The sequence below is a fragment of the Drosophila persimilis genome, unplaced genomic scaffold (assembly GCF_003286085.1).
Source record: "Drosophila persimilis strain 14011-0111.01,24,50 unplaced genomic scaffold, DperRS2 tig00001016-arrow-arrow-pilon, whole genome shotgun sequence".
NCBI lineage: Eukaryota > Metazoa > Arthropoda > Insecta > Diptera > Drosophilidae > Drosophila > Drosophila persimilis.
The window spans coordinates 56,987-80,044 of NW_020825397.1; the positions used below are offsets into that span (position 1 = coordinate 56,987).

Here is a 23,058-nt window from a genome sequence, read left to right on the forward strand (position 1 = left end):
CCGCGGAGCCCTTCTGGAGGCCGGATGCCGTGGTGACGCCCATGAGAAAGGATCAGAGGAGCAACTAGGGGTGTCGCCCGGTGTCGCAAGCGTGTTTTCACGCGCTTCAGGTGAGTATTTTTGGTTCTCTGTGGATGGAATGAAGGTGTGCAAATTAAAACCATTTTTACACTCACCAGGAATACCGACAAAGACCAACACAAGAGTATTGGACTAGCTGCGGCCGGATTGCGGCATCCCAGTGAGCGGCGCCTTGCTGCACCAAAGTGCGGAGTGACTGTGGCGGTGTGCGCAATGTGCCGGCCGGCATCATCGTCGTTGTTGTGGTCATCGTCATCTGAGATGGATTGGACATCGGTGATGATTTGGACGTCGTCGTCGTCGTCATCTGAGATGATTTGGACGTCGTCGTCGTCGTCGTCGACCACCCGTTCAAGGCGCCGTCGGACTTGCTCCAGTCCGTGGTCCAGAAGTGCCTCTTGCGGATTGCGTCGATGGCTGTCGTCCAGGGTGCGTGAGCTGCTGCTTGCAGCCCGTGTCTGGCAACGATGATGTGACGTCTGCCGGTTGCTGCTCGCCAGAATTTGCTGTGTCTGCTGCTGGGTCCGCTGCTGCGTCTGCTGCTGCATCTGCTGCTGAGTCTGCTGCTGCGTCTGCTGCTGAGTCTGCTGCTGGGTATGCTGCTGCGTCGCTGGATCGGGATCCCCCTCGTAATCTGGCAGGATTATCCTTTGGACAGAAAGTGGCTGCCCAAAGATAAGAGCCACTATTCTTTCTCGGGGAGTTTGGCCGCTGAGGTATCGTTTTCTGAAGCAATTTATCATCAATTCGTTGAACCTTTCGGGGTTCGGATTGATGATATTTTGTTGTTGGATTCTTCTTAATTGCCTGGCGTCTGATTCCTCCTGTCTCTTTCTTTTCAGCTCCTCCTCTTCGATACGGACCAGCGTTGGAAGCGATTCCTCGGAGATGGCCGGATCTGGATGTTGTTGTTGATGGCTGCTCCGATCCTGATTTCGAGGTTGCAGCGGGCGGAAGTGTTGAAGCAGCTGTTGCAGATATCGTGGCAAGCCAAGGAGTTGGCATGGAACACTTCGTCGATTGTGTCTAGATTGTGAGTCTGTCTTATCGCATCGTTCCTGGTGAACCTTGTCGCCTTCATTGCCCGTCTAATGATTTTATTTTGTAGGCTTTGCACCCGTCGCAGCTGGGAATCGGATGTAAGTGCGCCCCAAACCGGAAGACCATATTGCCAAATGGGCATGATGAGCTGCTTGATGACTATAGCCTTGGTTTCGCTTGGCAGCCGGCTTTTTGGGCCAGCAAGCCAGTCCAGTTTGGCCGCTCTTGATCGGAGTTTTGTGCAGATCCTCGTGATGTGTGAGCTTAGGGTGAGTTCTTTGTCCAATTTTATGCCCAGATATGTGTGTGATTTGTCAAGTGGCACAGCCTGTCCATTTATAGTCGGCGTTTGCCTTAAGTCCGTTGATCTAATTGTCCTCAGTGTGAATATTACATGTCCGGTTTTTTTCGCATTTATGTTAATGCACCACTTCTTGGCCCATATAGAGAAGTGAGTCAGGTATCTTTGGTTATATTTGACTGCCGCATTTGGGATTGCAGATGCGCTCATTATCACCGTGTCGTCGGCATACGTGGACAGCAGCATTGATTCCCGTTCTGGATGGAAGCCAGTGCTGTCCGGGATGAGGTGAGGCATTGGCATGTCTGAGGCATAGATTGTGTATAATATTGGTCCAAGAACACTGCCCTGTGGGACTCCAGCTGATATTTTCCCGATTCTTGAAAGTTCCTCGTCTCCGCAGCTCACACGAAAAGTGCGTTCAGCCAGGTAGCTCTCCAGAATGCAGTACAAATTTAAAGGCAGCAGCTTCATCAACTTGTACAGCAGCCCTTCATGCCATACTCGGTCAAAAGCTTCGGAAATGTCCAGAAAAATTGCCGAGCAAACTTGTTTTTTCTCATACGCCTTGAGGATATATTGAGTGACTCGAGCCAGCTGCTGCTCAGTGCCATGCTCCCGCCGAAATCCAAATTGGTAATTGGGTACGGCCTTGGCAAAATTCTCCACCTCAAACAGTCTCGCCATCAGCAATTTTTCAAAGATCTTCGAAAGGCCAGATAATAGACTGATTGGCCGGTAGGAATTCATGTCTGCTGTGTTTTTGCCCGGCTTTAAAATCATTTTAATCTGGGCATGTTTCCACTGACTTGGAAAGTGGCCCAGTCTGAAAATGGAGTTATATATTAATATTAAATATAATAGCGCTTTTTTTGGCAAATTTTTAATCAGTTTGTTATTGATTTTGTCTCCCCCAGGTGATTTGGACAGCTCCAATGCATCCACAATCTGCATCAGCTCAGGCAGTGTGACTGGTCTGAAGGGAATCCTGGTTTCCTGGTCCGGTTGTAGCTGCTTCTGCCGTTTTGACTGCTCACGCTCTCTGTTGATTGCGGCCCGCTCTTCATCTGAATTGGACAGTATCGGGCTGAATCTCTCCTCCAGGTGAGTAGCAAAGGCATCGGCTGTCTCGGCTGTTGACTTTGTCCACGAGACACTTGCCTTGCCTCCGGTCATAGTTGGCAGCCTCTGTGGCCAGTTTGGCTGCGGCTGTCTTTTGATTGTGCTGGTCAGTTTCCAAAGTTTCTGCATTTGATACCGGTCTTTGTTGTCAATCCCTGTGAACAGTTTGTTGATGTTTTTGTTTTTCAGGATTGTGAGCCCCTTGTTAAGACGATTTTGCGCCGCCCTGTAGTTTCGTCTGGCTTCGATGGTGCGGGTCGCCAGCCAGATCCTCTTGCACTGCTGTTTGATGGAAAGCAGCTCGCTTGTAGCCTCGTCCAGCTTAAGGTGATGGTGCCGGTGATGTTGCTGTGACCGCTGCTGATGTTGATGCTGACGCTGCTGTGGCCATCTTCGATGTGTGCTTGGGTGCTGCTGTTGATGTTGTGTTGATGCTGCTGCTGCTGCTACCCGTATATTGTTCAAAAACAAGTCAACGACGTCATCAATGTCCTGCGCTATTCTAATCTCGGTGTTGAGATTGATCAACCGTTCCAGCGACTTTTGGAACAGGCTGATATTGGCACGTGCTGGGAGCAGATGTTTCCTGACTGTGGGCGTAGGATGTCTACGTCCACCGCTGCCGATCGTCAACTCCACCCTGAGCAGCAAGTGATCAGAGTCCAAATCCGAGCTTGAACGGATACTCAGGTGAGTGTCGTGGATTCCTTTGTAGATTCCAAAGTCAATCGCTGATGGTCTCTTTTTTTTGTCGTAGGGATAGTGTGTGGCACCACCGGTGGCCAGCAAATTGCAGCCGTTGTTGGTGTGTACAGCCTCCATCAGTGCTTTCCCTCTGGCGCATCCACGGACATTTCCCCACCACATATGCTTCGCGTTCCAGTCACCGCATACAAGGAAGCCGGATGCTGTTTCTTCGACGCAGAGTTCTTCAAAATGTCTTATCAATCCAGTAAAATGGGCAGGTGCCCACTTGAATACAGGCGGACAGTAGATCGGCGCAAAAATAATTCCCTTTTTATTTTCCTTTTCAGTGAAGACGATGACAGGTGCACTCTGGATGAATGGCTTTGAAATTGGCTGCAGTGCAGAGTGGGTGACATCGTCCCGGAACAGGATGGCTACTCCCCCTCTGCGATCGTTTGCCGGATTTTGTGCAGTGTAAGTGTGGAATCCGCTCACAGAGACGGCCCTTGTGCGTGTTTCGATGACCATCATTAATTGTATTTTTTCCCTTTTCAGGAAAACTTCGACCTCGTTCAACTTGTTTGTCACACCACACGCGTTCCAGAAGGCAATTTTAAAAGAGTTGTGGGTGGAAATAGTCTGTACTGGATTGACTTTTTGGTTTGACAGGCTATTCGGGACTGGACTAAACATAGAAGGCATCATTGGCGGAGGACAGGACCATGTCCAAAGAGTTTGGTGAACTGCTATTTGTTGTTTTGCTTGTTTTATTTGTATTGATATTTATTAATTTGACTATTGCAGAAAATAGACTATCGATTTTGGCCTCAAGTCTTGAGAGAAATTCTGCATTTTCTTTATGGGCATGGGACTGGAAATTTGCGGGGAGAGTTTTTTGCTGTTCTTGTTGCTGCTGGTGGTGGTGCTGCTGCTGCTCATCCCTCAACTTCTGTTGGAACTTGGCCAAATGATTTTCGGCCGGATTGGCTTGAGCTGTAAAACGATGTTCAATCCTTTTGTTGGATCGTTGGGGCTCAACCCTCCGATCTGTTTTATTGTGTTTTATGTTCTCAATTTTACAATTGTGTTTTGGGCTTTTGTAAGCCAAAAGCCGCGGAGCTGCGCTGCCAGTGACGCCGGCAGCGGAGCGGAAGAACTATGTGTTCTTATCTCTTACATGTTAGTATGTATATGTGTGAATATGCTCAGCGCTGTTGGCAGCGAGAGCGCGAGGGAAGATATATGTGTGTATGCATGTATATTAGTGCCGTCAAGTCATGGGAACATGCTGACGCTGCACTTGGGTCGCTCGAGGCATTCTTGAGTGAATCGTAATACGATCACCCAGAATGTCTGGGACTTTATTGTTACGTAAACACTGAAACAAAGTGTTACAGTGTGTATTCTTTAAGTACCGTAGGTACAGTGGGTATTCGAAATAATGAATACTTTACTTTACTTTAATATGAGCATACTACATCTCCCTCCTTTTGAAAAATAACGTAATCTAATGAAGTTATTTTATTTTTAGCTTTTACTATATATGTATACGAGTTATGTATTCTTAAAAAGACAATTTATATATATATATATTTTTTTTTTCTTTTTAGTCAATTATTAGAGTATTGAGCTTTAATTAATATTGATAAAATTTAAAAGTTATTTGAATATAAATGCAGAATAGTATATTTTTATGGTTTATATTTATGCATGGCCATACTAAAAAATGATTAATAATTGCAAATCTTTAACATATCCTTATGTACTTTCTGAGTTTTGTTTTTATTATCGGAGATTATGACGTTATCTCTTTCTCCGATACTTTCTACTCTATATGGTCCTATATATTTAAAATCTAGCTTATGTCCTGTTTCATTTTTCAATAAAACTTTATCTCCTACAGCTAAATTTAAATCTTTTAACTTTAAGTCATATAGCTGTTTATTTTTAATTTTATGCTCCTCGAGCATAATCCTTGCTCGTTTATATGCTATTTCTAATCTATATTTACTCTCTTTAGAGTAATCATCTATGTTATATAGAGGTGCTATTCTATCTATAGTATTAAATTGATCTGGTAAGTTTGAAGTCTTTCCGAAAACTAGCTCATATGGACAATAATCATGTGCCATAGAGGGGGTTGTATTAAAACAATATACGAAGTATTGCAGCCATACATCCCAGTCTGCTTTGTCAGCTGAGATGTATGAGCGTATGAACTCGTTAAATGTTCTGTGGCTTCGCTCCTCGGTTCCTACAGTCTGGTGATGATGTGCAGTAGAAGTTATGTTTTTGATGTTTAGATTTTTACATAAGTCTTCAATTATTGAATTTTTATATTCTGTTCCCATGTCCGTAATGAACGTCTTCATTGGACCGTATTGACTATTACAGAAACACCATACATGGCTTTTGATAGGGTAATAGTGGATACGATCCGTCCACTTCCTAAATCAGAACAAGGAAATGAATATGCAGTCACCTTAATATGTGACCTGACAAAATACCTTGTTGCCATACCCATTAGAAACAAAAGTGCAAATACAGTAGCTAAAGCTATTTTTGAAAATTTTATTCTAAAGTACGGTCCAATGAAGACGTTCATTACGGACATGGGAACAGAATATAAAAATTCAATAATTGAAGACTTATGTAAAAATCTAAACATCAAAAACATAACTTCTACTGCACATCATCACCAGACTGTAGGAACCGTGGAGCGAAGCCACAGAACATTTAACGAGTTCATACGCTCATACATCTCAGCTGACAAAGCAGACTGGGATGTATGGCTGCAATACTTCGTATATTGTTTTAATACAACCCCCTCTATGGCACATGATTATTGTCCATATGAGCTAGTTTTCGGAAAGACTTCAAACTTACCAGATCAATTTAATACTATAGATAGAATAGCACCTCTATATAACATAGATGATTACTCTAAAGAGAGTAAATATAGATTAGAAATAGCATATAAACGTGCAAGGATTATGCTCGAGGAGCATATAATTAAAAATAAACAGCTATATGACTTAAAGTTAAAAGATTTAATTTTAGCTGTAGGAGATAAAGTTTTATTGAAAAATGAAACAGGACATAAGCTAGATTTTAAATATATAGGACCATATAGAGTAGAAAGTATCGGAGAAAGAGATAACGTCATAATCTCCGATAATAAAAACAAAACTCAGAAAGTACATAAGGATATGTTAAAGATTTGCAATTATTAATCATTTTTTAGTATGGCCATGTATAAATATAAACCATAACGAGGGGGAACGTTGTGAGTTGCTGCGGACACCGCAACTCTAAGGTTATACCCGATACTAAGTCAGTATGGCTCTCCTCCGGCAGACGCCGCTAATATTTAACGACACGACAAAGAGTGCGTGCGAGAGAGACAGAAAATCAGTCTGAGCGTGACGTCGGGCGCTGCGTAGCCACTGCAAATTGATTTGTTCCTTTTGGCTAAAAAAATGGTCTGATCTGATCCAGATTCAGCAATCTAATAGATATGGTCATTATCTATGATTCTGCGTTTTTAGTTTTCTCAAATCTGCAATATTGTGGATGCAACAGATTTTCGTCCTTTGTGGGGGCGGATGGAGGTGGGGCGAAATTCTGAGATATACGTTTTATAGTGACATCTTAAAGGAGTGTGTGCACCAAATTTGGTTACTATAGCCTTAATAGTCTCTGAGATTTGTGGTTGCCTCAGATTTTCGTCCTTTGCGGGGGCGGAAGGGGGTGTGGCGAAATTTGGACAGGAAACGGTCAAGGTCCGATATCACAGGAGTGTGGATACCAAATTTGGTTGCTCTGGCTTTTATAGGTTCTGAGATCCTTGAACTCATATTTTGCAATTGGCAAAACCGACCATGAAACCTGTGTGTTAGAGTGAGACAGAGCGAGAAAGAGTGAAATTGTTTTCGTGATTCTGGCTGTAATAATTATACGATCTGGTTCAGATTTTGCACTCTAGAAGATTTAGTCATCTTCTACGATTCTGCGTTTTCTCGTATCGTCGAAATTGTGGATGCCACAGATTTTCGCCCTTTGTGGGGGCGGAAGTGGGCGGTGCAAAGTTTTGAAATATTTTTGGAGCAGTGACATATCACAGAAGTCTGGATCCAAAACATCGTTGCTCTAGCTCTTATAGTCTTTGAGCATTAGGCGCTGAAGGGGACGGACAGACGGACGGACGGACAGACAGACAGGGTTCAATCGACTCGGCTATTGATGCTGATCAAGAATATATATACTTTATAGGGTCGGAAACGATTCCTTCTGGACGTTACACACATCCACTTTTACCACAAATCTAATATACCCCAATACTCATTTTGAGTATCGGGTATAAAAAATGCAGAATTTCTCTCAAGACTTGAGGCCAAAATCTATAGTCTATTTTCTGCAATAGTCAAATTAATAAATATCAATACAAATAAAACAAGCAAAACAACAAATAGCAGTTCACCAAACTCTTTGGACATGGTCCTGTCCTCCGCCAATGATGCCTTCTATGTTTAGTCCAGTCCCGAATAGCCTGTCAAACCAAAAAGTCAATCCAGTACAGACTATTTCCACCCACAGCGTCAGCCAGAACGGCAACTCTTTTAAAATTGCCTTCTGGAACGCGTGTGGTGTGACAAACAAGTTGAACGAGGTCGAAGTTTTCCTGAAAAGGGAAAAAATACAATTAATGATGGTCATCGAAACACGCACAAGGGCCGTCTCTGTGAGCGGATTCCACACTTACACTGCACAAAATCCGGCAAACGATCGCAGAGGGGGAGTAGCCATCCTGTTCCGGGACGATGTCACCCACTCTGCACTGCAGCCAATTTCAAAGCCATTCATCCAGAGTGCACCTGTCATCGTCTTCACTGAAAAGGAAAATAAAAAGGGAATTATTTTTGCGCCGATCTACTGTCCGCCTGTATTCAAGTGGGCGCCTGCCCATTTTACTGGATTGATAAGACATTTTGAAGAACTCTGCGTCGAAGAAACAGCATCCGGCTTCCTTGTATGCGGTGACTGGAACGCGAAGCATATGTGGTGGGGAAATGTCCGTGGATGCGCCAGAGGGAAAGCACTGATGGAGGCTGTACACACCAACAACGGCTGCAATTTGCTGGCCACCGGTGGTGCCACACACTATCCCTACGACAAAAAAAAGAGACCATCAGCGATTGACTTTGGAATCTACAAAGGAATCCACGACACTCACCTGAGTATCCGTTCAAGCTCGGATTTGGACTCTGATCACTTGCTGCTCAGGGTGGAGTTGACGATCGGCAGCGGTGGACGTAGACATCCTACGCCCACAGTCAGGAAACATCTGCTCCCAGCACGTGCCAATATCAGCCTGTTCCAAAAGTCGCTGGAACGGTTGATCAATCTCAACACCGAGATTAGAATAGCGCAGGACATTGATGACGTCGTTGACTTGTTTTTGAACAATATACGGGTAGCAGCAGCAGCAGCATCAACACAACATCAACAGCAGCACCCAAGCACACATCGAAGATGGCCACAGCAGCGTCAGCATCAACATCAGCAGCGGTCACAGCAACATCACCGGCACCATCACCTTAAGCTGGACGAGGCTACAAGCGAGCTGCTTTCCATCAAACAGCAGTGCAAGAGGATCTGGCTGGCGACCCGCACCATCGAAGCCAGACGAAACTACAGGGCGGCGCAAAATCGTCTTAACAAGGGGCTCACAATCCTGAAAAACAAAAACATCAACAAACTGTTCACAGGGATTGACAACAAAGACCGGTATCAAATGCAGAAACTTTGGAAACTGACCAGCACAATCAAAAGACAGCCGCAGCCAAACTGGCCACAGAGGCTGCCAACTATGACCGGAGGCAAGGCAAGTGTCTCGTGGACAAAGTCAACAGCCGAGACAGCCGATGCCTTTGCTACTCACCTGGAGGAGAGATTCAGCCCGATACTGTCCAATTCAGATGAAGAGCGGGCCGCAATCAACAGAGAGCGTGAGCAGTCAAAACGGCAGAAGCAGCTACAACCGGACCAGGAAACCAGGATTCCCTTCAGACCAGTCACACTGCCTGAGCTGATGCAGATTGTGGATGCATTGGAGCTGTCCAAATCACCTGGGGGAGACAAAATCAATAACAAACTGATTAAAAATTTGCCAAAAAAAGCGCTATTATATTTAATATTAATATATAACTCCATTTTCAGACTGGGCCACTTTCCAAGTCAGTGGAAACATGCCCAGATTAAAATGATTTTAAAGCCGGGCAAAAACACAGCAGACATGAATTCCTACCGGCCAATCAGTCTATTATCTGGCCTTTCAAAGATCTTTGAAAAATTGCTGATGGCGAGACTGTTTGAGGTGGAGAATTTTGCCAAGGCCGTACCCAATTACCAATTTGGATTTCGGCGGGAGCATGGCACTGAGCAGCAGCTGGCTCGAGTCACTCAATATATCCTCAAGGCGTATGAGAAAAAACAAGTTTGCTCGGCAATTTTTCTGGACATTTCCGAAGCTTTTGACCGAGTATGGCATGAAGGGCTGCTGTACAAGTTGATGAAGCTGCTGCCTTTAAATTTGTACTGCATTCTGGAGAGCTACCTGGCTGAACGCACTTTTCGTGTGAGCTGCGGAGACGAGGAACTTTCAAGAATCGGGAAAATATCAGCTGGAGTCCCACAGGGCAGTGTTCTTGGACCAATATTATACACAATCTATGCCTCAGACATGCCAATGCCTCACCTCATCCCGGACAGCACTGGCTTCCATCCAGAACGGGAATCAATGCTGCTGTCCACGTATGCCGACGACACGGTGATAATGAGCGCATCTGCAATCCCAAATGCGGCAGTCAAATATAACCAAAGATACCTGACTCACTTCTCTATATGGGCCAAGAAGTGGTGCATTAACATAAATGCGAAAAAAACCGGACATGTAATATTCACACTGAGGACAATTAGATCAACGGACTTAAGGCAAACGCCGACTATAAATGGACAGGCTGTGCCACTTGACAAATCACACACATATCTGGGCATAAAATTGGACAAAGAACTCACCCTAAGCTCACACATCACGAGGATCTGCACAAAACTCCGATCAAGAGCGGCCAAACTGGACTGGCTTGCTGGCCCAAAAAGCCGGCTGCCAAGCGAAACCAAGGCTATAGTCATCAAGCAGCTCATCATGCCCATTTGGCAATATGGTCTTCCGGTTTGGGGCGCACTTACATCCGATTCCCAGCTGCGACGGGTGCAAAGCCTACTGTTGAGACAACGAGCTTTTTCGCTGACTATGATTGTTCAATAATTTCACAAATTATTAATTTCCGAAAACGTTATAAATTTTATTATAGGTATTTTGTGTGTTGAGGGTGGCCGAAGATGCCAGAGCCTTTTACAATAGTATTAGAGTGACACACTTGGATGAGGCAAGCGAGCCGATCTCGAGCCAAAGTAATAGATTGGGGACAAAAGGGTCTGTTCTCCAACTATATCAAGCGGTAACTGCTAGAGCAGGCGCAGCTGCTGACGGCTTAGCGACGGCATAGGAAAGAAAAGATAACAAGAGCGAGCATAGATAAGAATAGATGATTAAATGAGAGCATGTTGCTGAGCGAGCATAGATAAAGCTACGCTTACGTTACGTTAGTTTAGTATAATGACCAAAATAGAAAAGAAAGTGAATTGATAGGCAATAAAACAATGGTATAAAATTTACACTCGGGCTTCGCCCGAACATACTCCCCCCGTGGAAGGATCCATGCCTTTCACCTCATCTCGTAGAGGCAATAGACATAGTTTTGCAAGTGCTCTTCGGCTAACACCTGTAGCCATCCTGATCAAGGCGACTCGAGATACGCCATCAGCTCCTGGGATGAGCTCGAGGATTCTCGCTAGAGGCCACTTCAGAGGAGGGAAGTTCTCGTCCTTAACAAGAACGACATCATTGACGTGAAGCTCAGGATTCCGGGTGCGCCACTTCGTTCTTTCTTGAAGACTGGTTAAATACGATTGGCGCCAGCGAGACCAAAAGATTTGCTGAAGCTGTGTGACCTTCTGCCAACGGTCCAAGCGATCGACGTTTAAATGAACCAAGTCAGGCTCCAAGAAGGTTGTGATAGGGGCGCCAACTAGAAAATGGCTGGGCGTGAGTACATCGAGATCTGCAGGGTTCTCTGAAAGAGGAAACAATGGCCTTGAATTAATGATTGCACAGATATTGCACGCGAGAGTGCGCAGCTCATCAAATCCAAGAAGCGAGGATCCGAGGGCACGTCGAAGATAATGCTTAGCAAGCTTGACTGACGCCTCCCACAATCCTCCAAAATGTGGCGATCTAGGAGGAATGAAACGCCAATCGATGCAATCGTTGAGACAAGCTTGATGCACGGCTTCTTGATGACTGTCGCTTAGGAATAGCGACTTAAGTTCCGCCAGTTCGTTCCGCGCTCCAACAAAATTTGTGGCATTATCTGACCAAATACGAATCGGTCTTCCACGGGTGCAAATGAAACGGCGAAGAGCAGAGAGGAACGCAGATGTTGTAAGATCCTTCACAAGCTCGATGTGAACCGCCTTGGTGGAGAAGCATATAAAAATGCTCATGTAGCACTTTAGTGGCGGCCGGTTTCGAACTTCTGATTTATACAGGAACGGACCGCAATAGTCCACGCCGGTAACTAAAAATGCACGAGATTCGCTGACTCTGTCCACCGGAAGATCTGCCATTATTTGCTCGAGAGTTCGAGGCTTCACTCTAAAGCATCTGACACACTTTTGGATTACGTGTGCTACGGTCTTTCGGCCACCGATTGGCCAGTACGTTTGACGAATGATGGCTAATAGCGACTGGGGTCCAGCGTGAAGGTGCTTTTCGTGTAAGTGCCGTATCAGAGCAGAAGTGATGGAATGATTCTTGGGCAATATTATGGGATGCCGTGCTTCAAAGTCCAAGGTAGAGTTTTTAAGACGCCCTCCAACTCGAAGCAAACCGCAATCATCTAAAAATGGCGAAAGAGAGGCGATCGAGCTTGAAGCCTTGATGTCCTTTCGCGTTTCCAGGGCTCTTATTTCAGTGGATAGACGAGATTGTTGAGTAAGACGAATAAGCAGTTCGGTTCCCAAACGCAAGTCCTCCACAGTTATTCCAGACTTTCGTCGATGAATGAATTTGCATACATACGCAAAAATTCGTTGCATTTTGGGGAAGGAATTTACAAACTTTGATTCTTCCACCAAATATCTTTACGCGCAGTTTGTAATTAGTATGGTTTTTCGTGCCTCCAAATCCGGCTCTGGAAGAGCAGGTGTACTTGGCCATTGATCCTTACTGGCTGTCAAGTATGTAGGTCCATACTTCCAAAGATGAGAATTGATGAGCTCAGCTGGTAATGATCCTCGAGAAAGCATATCGGCAGGGTTTTGATCAGTTGGCACGTGCAGCCAAGACATTCCAGATGTGAGTTCCTGAATAACAGAAAGTCTATTAGCGACAAATACATTGAAGTTGGATGGTTGATTCTTGATCCAAGCCAAAACGACTGTGGAGTCACACCAGCAATAATAAGAGCACTTGAAGTTCATCAAAGACACTTCATGCATAAGCTGAGCGAGTAGCGCTGCACCACATAATTCCAACTTGGGTATTGTGATAGTCTTCAGTGGCGCTACACGAGATCTGGAAGATAGAAGATTTGCCTTGACTCCATTGTCGCCTTGCGAAACAGCGTAGATGCAAGCTCCATAAGCACTCATGCTGGCATCACAAAATCCATGCATTTCAAGGTTGCTGCTTCGAAGGAAAGATAGGCGCGGGAAAGAAATTTGTTGCATAGAGTCAAACTGCTGAATAAAGTTGATCCAAGTTGTGCGTAAGGAGACTGGCAGACTTTCATCCCAATGAAGCTTTTCTTTCCACAGCTGCTGTAGAAATATTTTTGCTTTAGTAATAACTGGCCCTATAAGTCCGAGTGGATCATAAAATCGTGCAATAGTTGACAATACAACTCGCTTAGTTGGTTTCGAAGGGACTTGATTGGGACAGAATGAAAATAATAGCTCATCCGAAGTGGGATTCCATGCTAAACCTAGCGTCTTGGTTACATCGCTGCCATCAGTAAATTTAACAAATGTTTCCCTATCTTCATGGGGTGTTTGATCGAGTACATATGTATCGTTGGAACACCATTTTCTGATCTTGAAATTTCCTTTGGCTAATAGTCCTGACACCTGGCGAATTATTTCCAGCACCTCATTTGTAGTATCTCCCCCCGTTAGCAAATCATCCACGTAAAAGTCCCGCAGCACAACTTCAGAGCCAATTGGATATGACGAACTCTCGTCTGCCGCTAGTTGGTGCATAGAACGGACGGCCAGAAATGCTGCTGGTTTCGTTCCATAGGTCACGGTATCCAGCTTGAATGTCCTTAGCTCCTCGAGGGGTGAGTCACGCCACAGTATGCACTGCAGAAAACTATCTTGGGGCGAGACACGGACGCATCTATACATTTTACAAATGTCACCAGTCAATGCTATACGAAAGGTACGAAATCGAAGAAGAGTCGTAACTAACTTTGGCTGAATTGTTGGGCCTGACATCAATATATCGTTGAGGGAATATCCTGTAGATGTACAAGCGGATCCGTCGAAAACTACTCGGAGTTTTGTGGTGGTTTTGTCTTCTCTTAAGACGCAGTGATGAGGAAGAAAAAATTTGCATTGTTTAAGTGCGTCACTTTTGACAGGGGACATGTGATTCAAATCGACGTATTCCTTTATAAATGCGGCGTATTGGGCCTTGAGAAGCGGTTTGCGAACCAACTTGCGCTCTAGATTGAGAAATCTGCGATAGGCTTGTTGATAAGAATCTCCAAGAAGACTGTCACTCAGCTTTAAAGGCAATTGAACGCAATATTCGCCACTTGGAAGCCGACCGCAATGTTTTTTGAAATGTTCCTCGCAAGCAATTTCCTCCTTTGTTGCTTCTGTAGCGGGACCGTGGCAGTTTTCCACTTCCCAGAACCTTCGCACTAGCTCATCCAAACCAACGGTAGGCGTTTGACTCAATTCCGTCGAACTAGAGGCAGCTAGGAGCACTGAGCTGCGGGAGTACTGACCTCCACCTGTGACAACCCAGCCGAGACGGGTTTTTTGTATTATAGGAAGTCCCCTCTCCAATTTGATCTGTCCAACGCATAAAATGTCGTAAAATAAGCTGGCTCCAATAAGTACATCGATGCGCTGAGATTTGTTAAAGTGTGGGTCAGCAAGGCTGATATTGGATGGCATTTCCCATTTGGATACATCAAATGAAGAAGCAGGCTGGTTTCCTGTAATACGTGGAGCAACGAGAGCTGTGAGACTCGTGAAGTAATCGGAAGTCCTGGATTGAATGACCAAATTAACTGAACCTTCCGTGTGAAATGCAGAATCAGCGCCGATACCCGATACTGATACCGACCCTTTGGCTCGTTTCAGCTGAAGCCTCTGAGCAAAGCGAGAGGTTATTAAATTAATCTGAGAGCCTGAATCCAGAAGAGCCCGGCAAGGAAGAAGATCACCAACTCGACTCTTTATCATAATGACTGACGTGGCTAGAAGCACTACGTCTGAGCTAAGATTCTGAGCAGGAGGCGAGCATGGTGATGAAGCGGCAACAAGAGAACTTGAAAGATTGGGGCCTGGGCATAAGTCTGTCTGAATAGGAGACGTAGTAGCGTTTGCAGGTTCCGTGTTAACTGACGTAGGCAGCGGATTGTTGATATGTAAAAGGGTATGATGCTTTTCACCGCATGTGCGACAAGAGCCTGAACTGCAGGAGGTATTCCGATGTCCCTTCTTCAACAGTTGAAGCAAACTCTAAGCTTCCTTGCCTCTCTAAGACGCAAAGATGGCGAAAGGTTTCCAAAGCGAGTGCAGCTGTAAATGTTATGCCCTTTATTATCACAGAACACGCATTCCAATACGATTGTATTTGTAGCAACAAGACTGTGTTTTGAATGAGTGATTCGTTTATGTTTTCCAACCTGACTGCTATGGATTTGAATCAACATAGCTTGATCCATGCTCTCAATGGCTTGACATCTCCTCTCCAAAAAAAGCCGAAAAATGGTCCCATGTTGGTATGACGTTAGGGGGCGACAGCTCCTCCCATTTGGTTCCTGGTATCAGAGTCGAGATACTTGTATGTGGAGTGAACGATGATGCATCCAGGCTATTTCCTCCATGGTACCCATCGATCTAAGCGCTCTCATGTGAGAATGCAGCTTGTCCGATAAAGTGCGTAGCTTTGTAGTTGAACCCATCTTCACCTTCTCATGCCTCAGAATCTCAGCGACGTGTGCCTGAAAGATTAAACGTTTATTATTGAAACGATTGTTTTAAAATGTCCAATGCAATATCATAATTGCTCTCCGATACTTCCAAAGAGCGAACAGCCTCCAGGGCAGGTCCATCCAAACATGAGCGCAGGTGCTGGAACTTCTCAATCTTTGATAGAAAGGGCTCCTGATCTATTACTGTGCTAAACATCGAGTAAAAGTCTGCCCACTCAGTATAACCTCCACGGAAAGTGGGAAGTTTAATGTCAGGAATATGATATCGTGACCGTACATTTCCGGAGGCAGTAGTAACGTTGAGCTCGGGTCGTATCGTTGAGTGATGCGGCATGTTCTGGGTAGTCCTGCGGAGTGCTGAGCGAATACGAACTTCGATTCCATCGCCAAATCCTCAAATTGTTGCTTAAGTCGCTGCCAATTTCGCTTACATCAAGCTCTTCTAAATTAGAATGAGTAACATTAAATGAGTCGGATATTTTTTCCAAGAATTTTAAATGAACACTTAGCGCATCTTCACTGATTGGGTTGTTTTCATCATTCAATATCGTCTCTCGAAGTGAAGCACGGCCTTTGTTGTATATTGAGAGTGGCCTTTAGTTTGTTAAAAAGACACCCCTGTTTTCCGGCACGTCATTAGACTCATCCATTTTCGACAGGCAGCAGCGAGCAAAGCACAAAGAAGAATCGAAGAACCAACCGTTTTGATTTTTTTTTGGTATGCAAGCGCAAGTGCAGCGAACCCGAAGCCGCTATGCACGTAGCTGTATTAGTTCTTGTAAGCAAGCGCGCGACGAAATGGGAACTAACCGCTTCGCGTTCGAACAGTTATGTTTAGCGGATAATTTTCACTGTTTATAATTGTTTATTTCCAAATTGTACTGACGATCAACGTCGGGGTCACCAATGTTGAGACAATCGAGCTTTTTTTCGCTGACTATGATTGTTCAATAATTTCACACATTATTAATTTCCGAAAAACGTTATAAATTTTATTATAGGTATTTTGTGTGTTGCGGGTGGCCGAAGATGCCAGAGCCTTTTACAATAGAGTGACACACTTGGATGAGGCAAAGCGAGCCGATCTCGAGCCAAAGTAATAGATTGGGGACAAAAGGGTCTGTTCTCCAACTATATCAAGCGGTAACTGCTAGAGCAGGCGCAGCTGCTGACGGCTTAGCGACGGCATAGGAAAGAAAAGATAACAAGAGCGAGCATAGATAAGAATAGATGATTAAATGAGAGCATGTTGCTGAGCGAGCATAGATAAAGCTACGCTTACGTTACGTTAGTTTAGTATAATGACCAAAATAGAAAAGAAAGTGAATTGATAGGCAATAAAACAATGGTATAAAATTTACACTCGGGCTTCGCCCGAACACTACAAAATAAAATCATTAGACGGGCAATGAAGGCGACAAGGTTCACCAGGAACGATGCGATAAGACAGACTCACAATCTAGACACAATCGACGAAGTGTTCCATGCCAACTCCTTGGCTTGCCACGATATCTGCAACAGCTGCTTCAACACTTCCGCCCGCTGCAACCTCGAAATCAGGATCGGAGCAGCCATCAACAACAACATCCAGATCCGGCCATCTCCGAGGAATCGCTTCCAACGCTGGTCCGTATCGAAGAGGAGGAGCTGAAAAGAAAGAGACAGGAGGAATCAGACGCCAGGCAATTAAGAAGAATCCAACAACAAAATATCATCAATCCGAACCCCGAAAGGTTCAACGAATTGATGATAAATTGCTTCAGAAAACGATACCTCAGCGGCCAAACTCCCCGAGAAAGAATAGTGGCTCTCTTGGCCAGCCACTTTCTGTCCAAAGGATAATCCTGCCAGATTACGAGGGGGATCCCGATCCAGCGACGCAGCAGCATACCCAGCAGCAGACTCAGCAGCAGACGCAGCAGCAGACTCAGCAGCAGATGCAGCAGCAGACGCAGCAGCGGACCCAGCAGCAGACACAGCAAATTCTGGCGAGCAGCAACCGGCAGACGTCACATCATCGTTGCCAGACACGGGCTGCAAGCAGCAGCTCACGCACCTGGACGACAGCCATCGACGCAATCCGCAAGAGGCACTTCTGGACCCGGACTGGAGCAAGTCCGACGGCGCCTTGAACGGGTGGTCGACGACGACGACGACGACGTCCAAATCATCTCAGATGACGACGACGACGACGTCCAAATCATCACCGATGTCCAATCCATCTCAGATGACGATGACCACAAAACGACGATGATGCCGGCCGGCACATTGCGCACACCGCCACAGTCACTCCGCACTTTGGTGCAGCAAGGCGCCGCTCACTGGGATGCCGCAATCCGGCCGCAGCTAGTCCAATACTTGTGTTGGTCTTTGTCGGTATTCCTGGTGAGTGTAAAAATGGTTTTAATTTGCACACCTTCATTCCATCCACAGAGAACCAAAAATACTCACCTGAAGCGCGTGAAAACACGCTTGCGACACCGGGCGACACCCCTAGTTGCTCCTCTGATCCTTTCTCATGGGCGTCACCACGGCATCCGGCCTCCAGAAGGGCTCCGCGGACGAGAGTCATCACGGCTGCTGGTTGGCCATGAATGCCAATTTGGACACGCTTGCGCTACACACATGGCGCATCCGAATCCACGCAGGGGTGGTTTTCCTGCACTTCATGGCTGCTGGCAACCATCGCCACAAATTTGGCCGAATCCCGGGCCACCTGGAGGACCACGGCGATCGCTCCATCCACTCTGCACGGCGCTGTGCATTGTCCACGTCTCCTGCCGCACCTTACACACGCGCTCACCCAGCGCCGTACGGTTGCGCACCGTGCCAAACACTCTGCTCCAGACGACGACGATGATCCAGTACCTGCAAATAGAAATAAAATATAATTAAATAGATTAAATGTAAACAATTGTTCAAATTGTCAATACTTATCTGTTGTGACCACCTGCTGATTTATGTACGTTAATCCTGTGATTGACACATAAGGGCTGCCAGACCATTAGTTTCATGTTTTAATGTTAATGTTAATGTAATGTCAATGTAATGTTAATGTTAATGTTAACAGCCCGCCAATTTTAAAATCACATTATTGTTGTTAGTTAAGCTTAAATGTAAATTGCCGAAGTTATGGTAATAAGAAAAGCTGGAAATAAACTCCGCCAGTAGCAAAGCTGGCGGGCGAGTGTGCGCATCGTAGGCGTGCACGCGCATCTAATTACATCGAAAAAAAAGTGACTTGGTTTTTTTTGTTTTATGTGGAACTTTAAATGTTTTTAAATACATGTTTAAACCGGGAAATGAACTAAATAAACAATATGTGCCAAATAATTGCAAATAATGCAATATAATCTGTGATCGCGCTGTAATAGTGAAGCCATAAACCCAACTGGAGGGAGGAAAGAGGAAGGAAAAGCAAGCTACTGAGTACCTGGACCAGGCCACCAAATGGACGCACTTGCTCCAAAACAGACGACCAACAAAATGGATGTTATGGATGCTATGGACAACTCGGCAAGAGCCGAAGCGGGTGGTGAGTGCGTTACTCAAATAGTGCTACCTACATATCGACCAGGCCCCTGGGAGGGAACCCCTCCGCAAATGCTTCCCTCTTCGAACCAATGTTCGACTCAGAGGGGGATGCGGATCTGGCTGAGTTGGAGACGGACTCGCCAGAGAGTACTGTGAGCTCCTTGGGAGCTACGGTGCTGGAGTTCGAGCGTCGTTTCGTGGACAGGGGTTTATATGTTAGAAAATACCCGCCAATCCCACCAAAAACAGACGCCAACATACAAGAAAAACCGCCATCAAATACACGTACAAACACGCAGACAAAAATAGCTCCCAGCGAAAGTGCAACGGGTTCCAAAAATAGCAGCGCTTTCGCACTAACAAAAGAGCATTTAAGTGCACATAAACAAAACAAGAACAATGTTATGCCCATATGTTTTCGCGCCAAAACATTAGCGAAAACAAAAACAAGCAAACAACTCACACAAGCATCAGAGAGAGCGACGCTTGCGCTCTCTCAGCGTCCGAGCCTTGGCGCACAATCAAAACGGAGGCGCGTCACATCAAGCCCCAAAGCGTTTGCCGCCAAACTTGCACTCACACTTATGACAAAAAGAGAGATGCTTGCTCTCTCCCGCCGAACCATAAACCCCTGACCTACGCCAATAACAAAACAAAAACAAACACATTGACATATGCCGAAACCATAAACGGCATACAGAAAAACAATGACCAGCAACAGCAACAACGTTTGACGACAGCTGAAAGCAATAATACTAGCAGAAGCAGAAATGCTTGCTGCCTACTCTGACTCAGGCGGACGAGCATAATACTCAGACAAGGCCTAGTACCAGAACACAGCTGGTAAAGGAATGGCTTAATAGCGTTCCCCCGCTACTGGCCAATGAAATGCCCTCGCCCCTGCCCTTACCCCTATAGCAAAGGATATCCTGACAACAATTCGTTTCGCTCGCCGCTCAAAAGAAGATGCGCGGCGATCGAAACGGATTCAGATGACGACCACTTTGCCTGCCTGGCACTTGACACGCCCATGTTCAAGAGTCAGTTTGCGAAAAGATTGCATCACGAGACTCGCAGATGGAGTCAGATGTTGACCAAATATGCTCACCGCTAAATAGTGAGGTTCCGGTTCCACCAAGTGAGGTTCAACATAGGGAGCCACAAAGTAAGGGGTCTGAAAGTCAACACCAGCCAGACATCAATATAAATATAACGCCCGTCCAACCGTCATTACGCAGCACCAAGGTCCCTACAATCTTCCTGCCCCTGGTGCCTGCAATTGTACCCCTAATCATAAATTGACAATAAATCCGAACGTGGGGAAATTCACGACGAAATCGATGGCCAACAGTGGACTCAGAGTCCAGTGCGACGACATGACAACATACAACGCCATACAGAACGCCTTGCTGAAGATAGCACTCAACTGCATACACACCAGCCGCGCAGCGAAAGGGGCTATCGTGTAATAGTGCGGCATTTACCACCACTACGCCCAGCAGCTGGATAACGGAGGAGCTGGAACGACTCGGATACACTGCCCGGTTTATCCGAGGACTCAAACATCGCTTTAATGGAAGGCCTCTAAACATATTTGAGGTTGAAATTCAGCCCAAGGCGGATGGCGGCTATGAGCAATACTCGCAAAACAACTGGCCAGCCAATGCGTCTCCATAGTGAGACAGCCAAGCCACGCGACCCAGCGCAGTGCCATCGGTGCCAGGAGTTTGGCCACACAAAAAACTATTGCAGACGGCCATACAAGTGTATGAAATGCGCAGGAGATCACCCCACAACAGCATGCAGGAAACCCAGGCAGGAGGATCCCAAATGCGCCAATTGTAGCGGCAAGCACGTGAGAGCTGCTACAAGGGTTGTCCCGCCTACAAAAAGGCCCGCAGCCATTTAAGGGCAAACAGGCTCATCGGTGAGCAGCAGAGGCAGCAGTATCAACAGCAACGCCAGCAGCCTCAGCAGCCAACTGACCAACAACGCCCACAAACTCAGCAGCCGAGTCGCCAATCCAATCCCAGCAACAACAACAGCAGACAGCAAACACAGGCACCAGAGGCAATGGCAGGCCTTCCTACAGCAGTGTGTTGCGGTCTGGGAATGCTGAGCAGCAGCAGCAGCCACGCGCGGCAGAACGGCAACAGCCGACGAGCAGTCGTCGTCCTTCCCAGCAACAGCAGCCCCATATCCCCGCCCCCAAGCAGCAGCAGCCATCACAAAAGAAGCGGCCACAACACCAACAGCAAACAGCAGCATTCAAGCGGCAGACAGGCGGCCAACCAGCAGCACAACACCAGCTGCAGCAGCAGCAGCAACGCCCAACACCCGCAGGCCCTTGTATAGCCGAGGTGCTCAAGCCAATCCGGCCGAAAACCATTTGGCCAAGTTCCAGCAAAATCTAAGGGATGAGCAGCAGCAGCAACATAAACAAAAACAGCAGCAGCGCGGACACAATTTGGGTCGGCAGCACCAGCAGCAGCACCAGCATCGCGGCCATCATTCCCAGCACAGGCCAAGGGGCGCCAATGCCAGCGCGATCAACGGGTGCAGCCAACTCCAAAAAGTTTCCAGACGCCGAGAAATCCCCAGCATCAGCAGCAGCCATCCAATGCGATGGCAAGTGTGGGACTCCTAAAAGAGTACGCCGTTAAAATTGAAAACTTGGAAAAAAAAACTGCAAGAACTTACCACATTAATTGCAAGCCTGACGAAGCAAAGGGCAGTGGCTCAGCAGCGGCCAATCCTCCAACAGCCACCAGCAGCAGCACCAACACCAACACCTACAAGACCCGCCGCCAATACACAACCTGACGCCGCAGCCGTATCGGAGGACTCTGATATGGACTGCGAAGCACTCAGCGACGATGGCGACGACCAGTGGACGGACGACGATTCAGTTGACGACGAGATAGCGGATATCATAGACGACTACGATAGCTACTACTCTGACTACTTTTGATGAGCCCAAAAGTCGGTCCTGAGGCAGCCACTAAACAGATGGAAAACGTTAACTCACATAACCAATACGTACTCACCTGACACGCCATCGACAGAGCGGCCCCACCAGCAGATGCCACGACAAATAGACCAAACTTTTGCTGCTAATTTGACGACATTCTTGGAATATATTGACGACGCTCCTGACAATTCACCGCACAGGTCCAGAGCAGCCACTGAAACAAACCAAAAATGACGTCAATTCGCATACCAACAAAATATGGACAAACTCAAAATAAAATCACACGTACCTGCCACGCCTCCGACAGATCTGCCCCTCCAGCAGCTGCCCCCGTCATCAACACCACACATTTGATGCCAATTGGGACGACATTTTGGGATTTATTGACGACGCTCCTGACAATCCACCGCACAGGTCCAGAGCAGCCACTGTAAACAAATTAAAATGACGTCAATTCACACATCAACACAAAATGGTCCAAACACACATAAAACATACGTACCTCCACGCCTTCCGATAGAACTGCCTCTCCAGCAGTTGCCTCACTAAATTCACCATCCACTTTCAAATGGGCGAAATTTGAAGGCCCTATCGCCGTCGCCAACATCCAGTCCACAGGCTGCCGCTAAAAGGAGAAAAAACATCAATACACACATCAACACAAAATGGTCCAAACATACACAAAACATACGTACCTGCCATGCCTCCGATAGAGCTGCCTCTCCAGCAGGTGCCACACCAATTTCGCCACCCAATTCCTGCCAATGGGCGAAATTCGAAGGCCCTATCGCCGTCGCCATCAACATCCAGGCTGCCGCTAAAAGAAGAAAAACATCATTCACGCATCAACACAAAATAGCCATTACTTCTACTAATCACACTTACCTGTCAATACACTCACAGATCTGCCTCTCCATACCTGCCTCGCCACCAACCGCAACATTGTGTTCCAAGTTGGGCCCACTTTG

General features: G+C 46.3%; 2 long non-coding RNA genes across 4 annotated transcripts; one reads left to right on the plus strand and one right to left on the minus strand.

Moving 5' to 3' along the window:
- Positions 1-755: 755 nt before the first annotated feature.
- LOC113566815 lies at positions 756-4,076 on the plus strand. 2 transcript variants are annotated; one of them, XR_003409239.1, is made up of 9 exons: positions 756-797; positions 924-1,114; positions 1,190-1,391; positions 2,341-2,527; positions 2,735-3,235; positions 3,303-3,497; positions 3,580-3,706; positions 3,788-3,970; positions 4,037-4,076. It is a non-coding gene; the product is annotated as an uncharacterized LOC113566815 (long non-coding RNA). The 2 variants fall into 2 exon arrangements; XR_003409238.1 differs by having other exon boundaries at positions 773-1,114.
- A 3,775-nt stretch (positions 4,077-7,851) lies between these two features.
- LOC113566816 lies at positions 7,852-17,388 on the minus strand. 2 transcript variants are annotated; one of them, XR_003409241.1, is made up of 8 exons: positions 17,359-17,388; positions 17,042-17,232; positions 10,310-10,511; positions 9,174-9,360; positions 8,466-8,966; positions 8,204-8,398; positions 7,995-8,121; positions 7,852-7,913 (listed from the first exon to the last, which is right to left on the minus strand). It is a non-coding gene; the product is annotated as an uncharacterized LOC113566816 (long non-coding RNA). The 2 variants fall into 2 exon arrangements; XR_003409240.1 differs by having other exon boundaries at positions 17,042-17,374.
- Between the last annotated feature and the right edge of the window lie 5,670 nt (positions 17,389-23,058).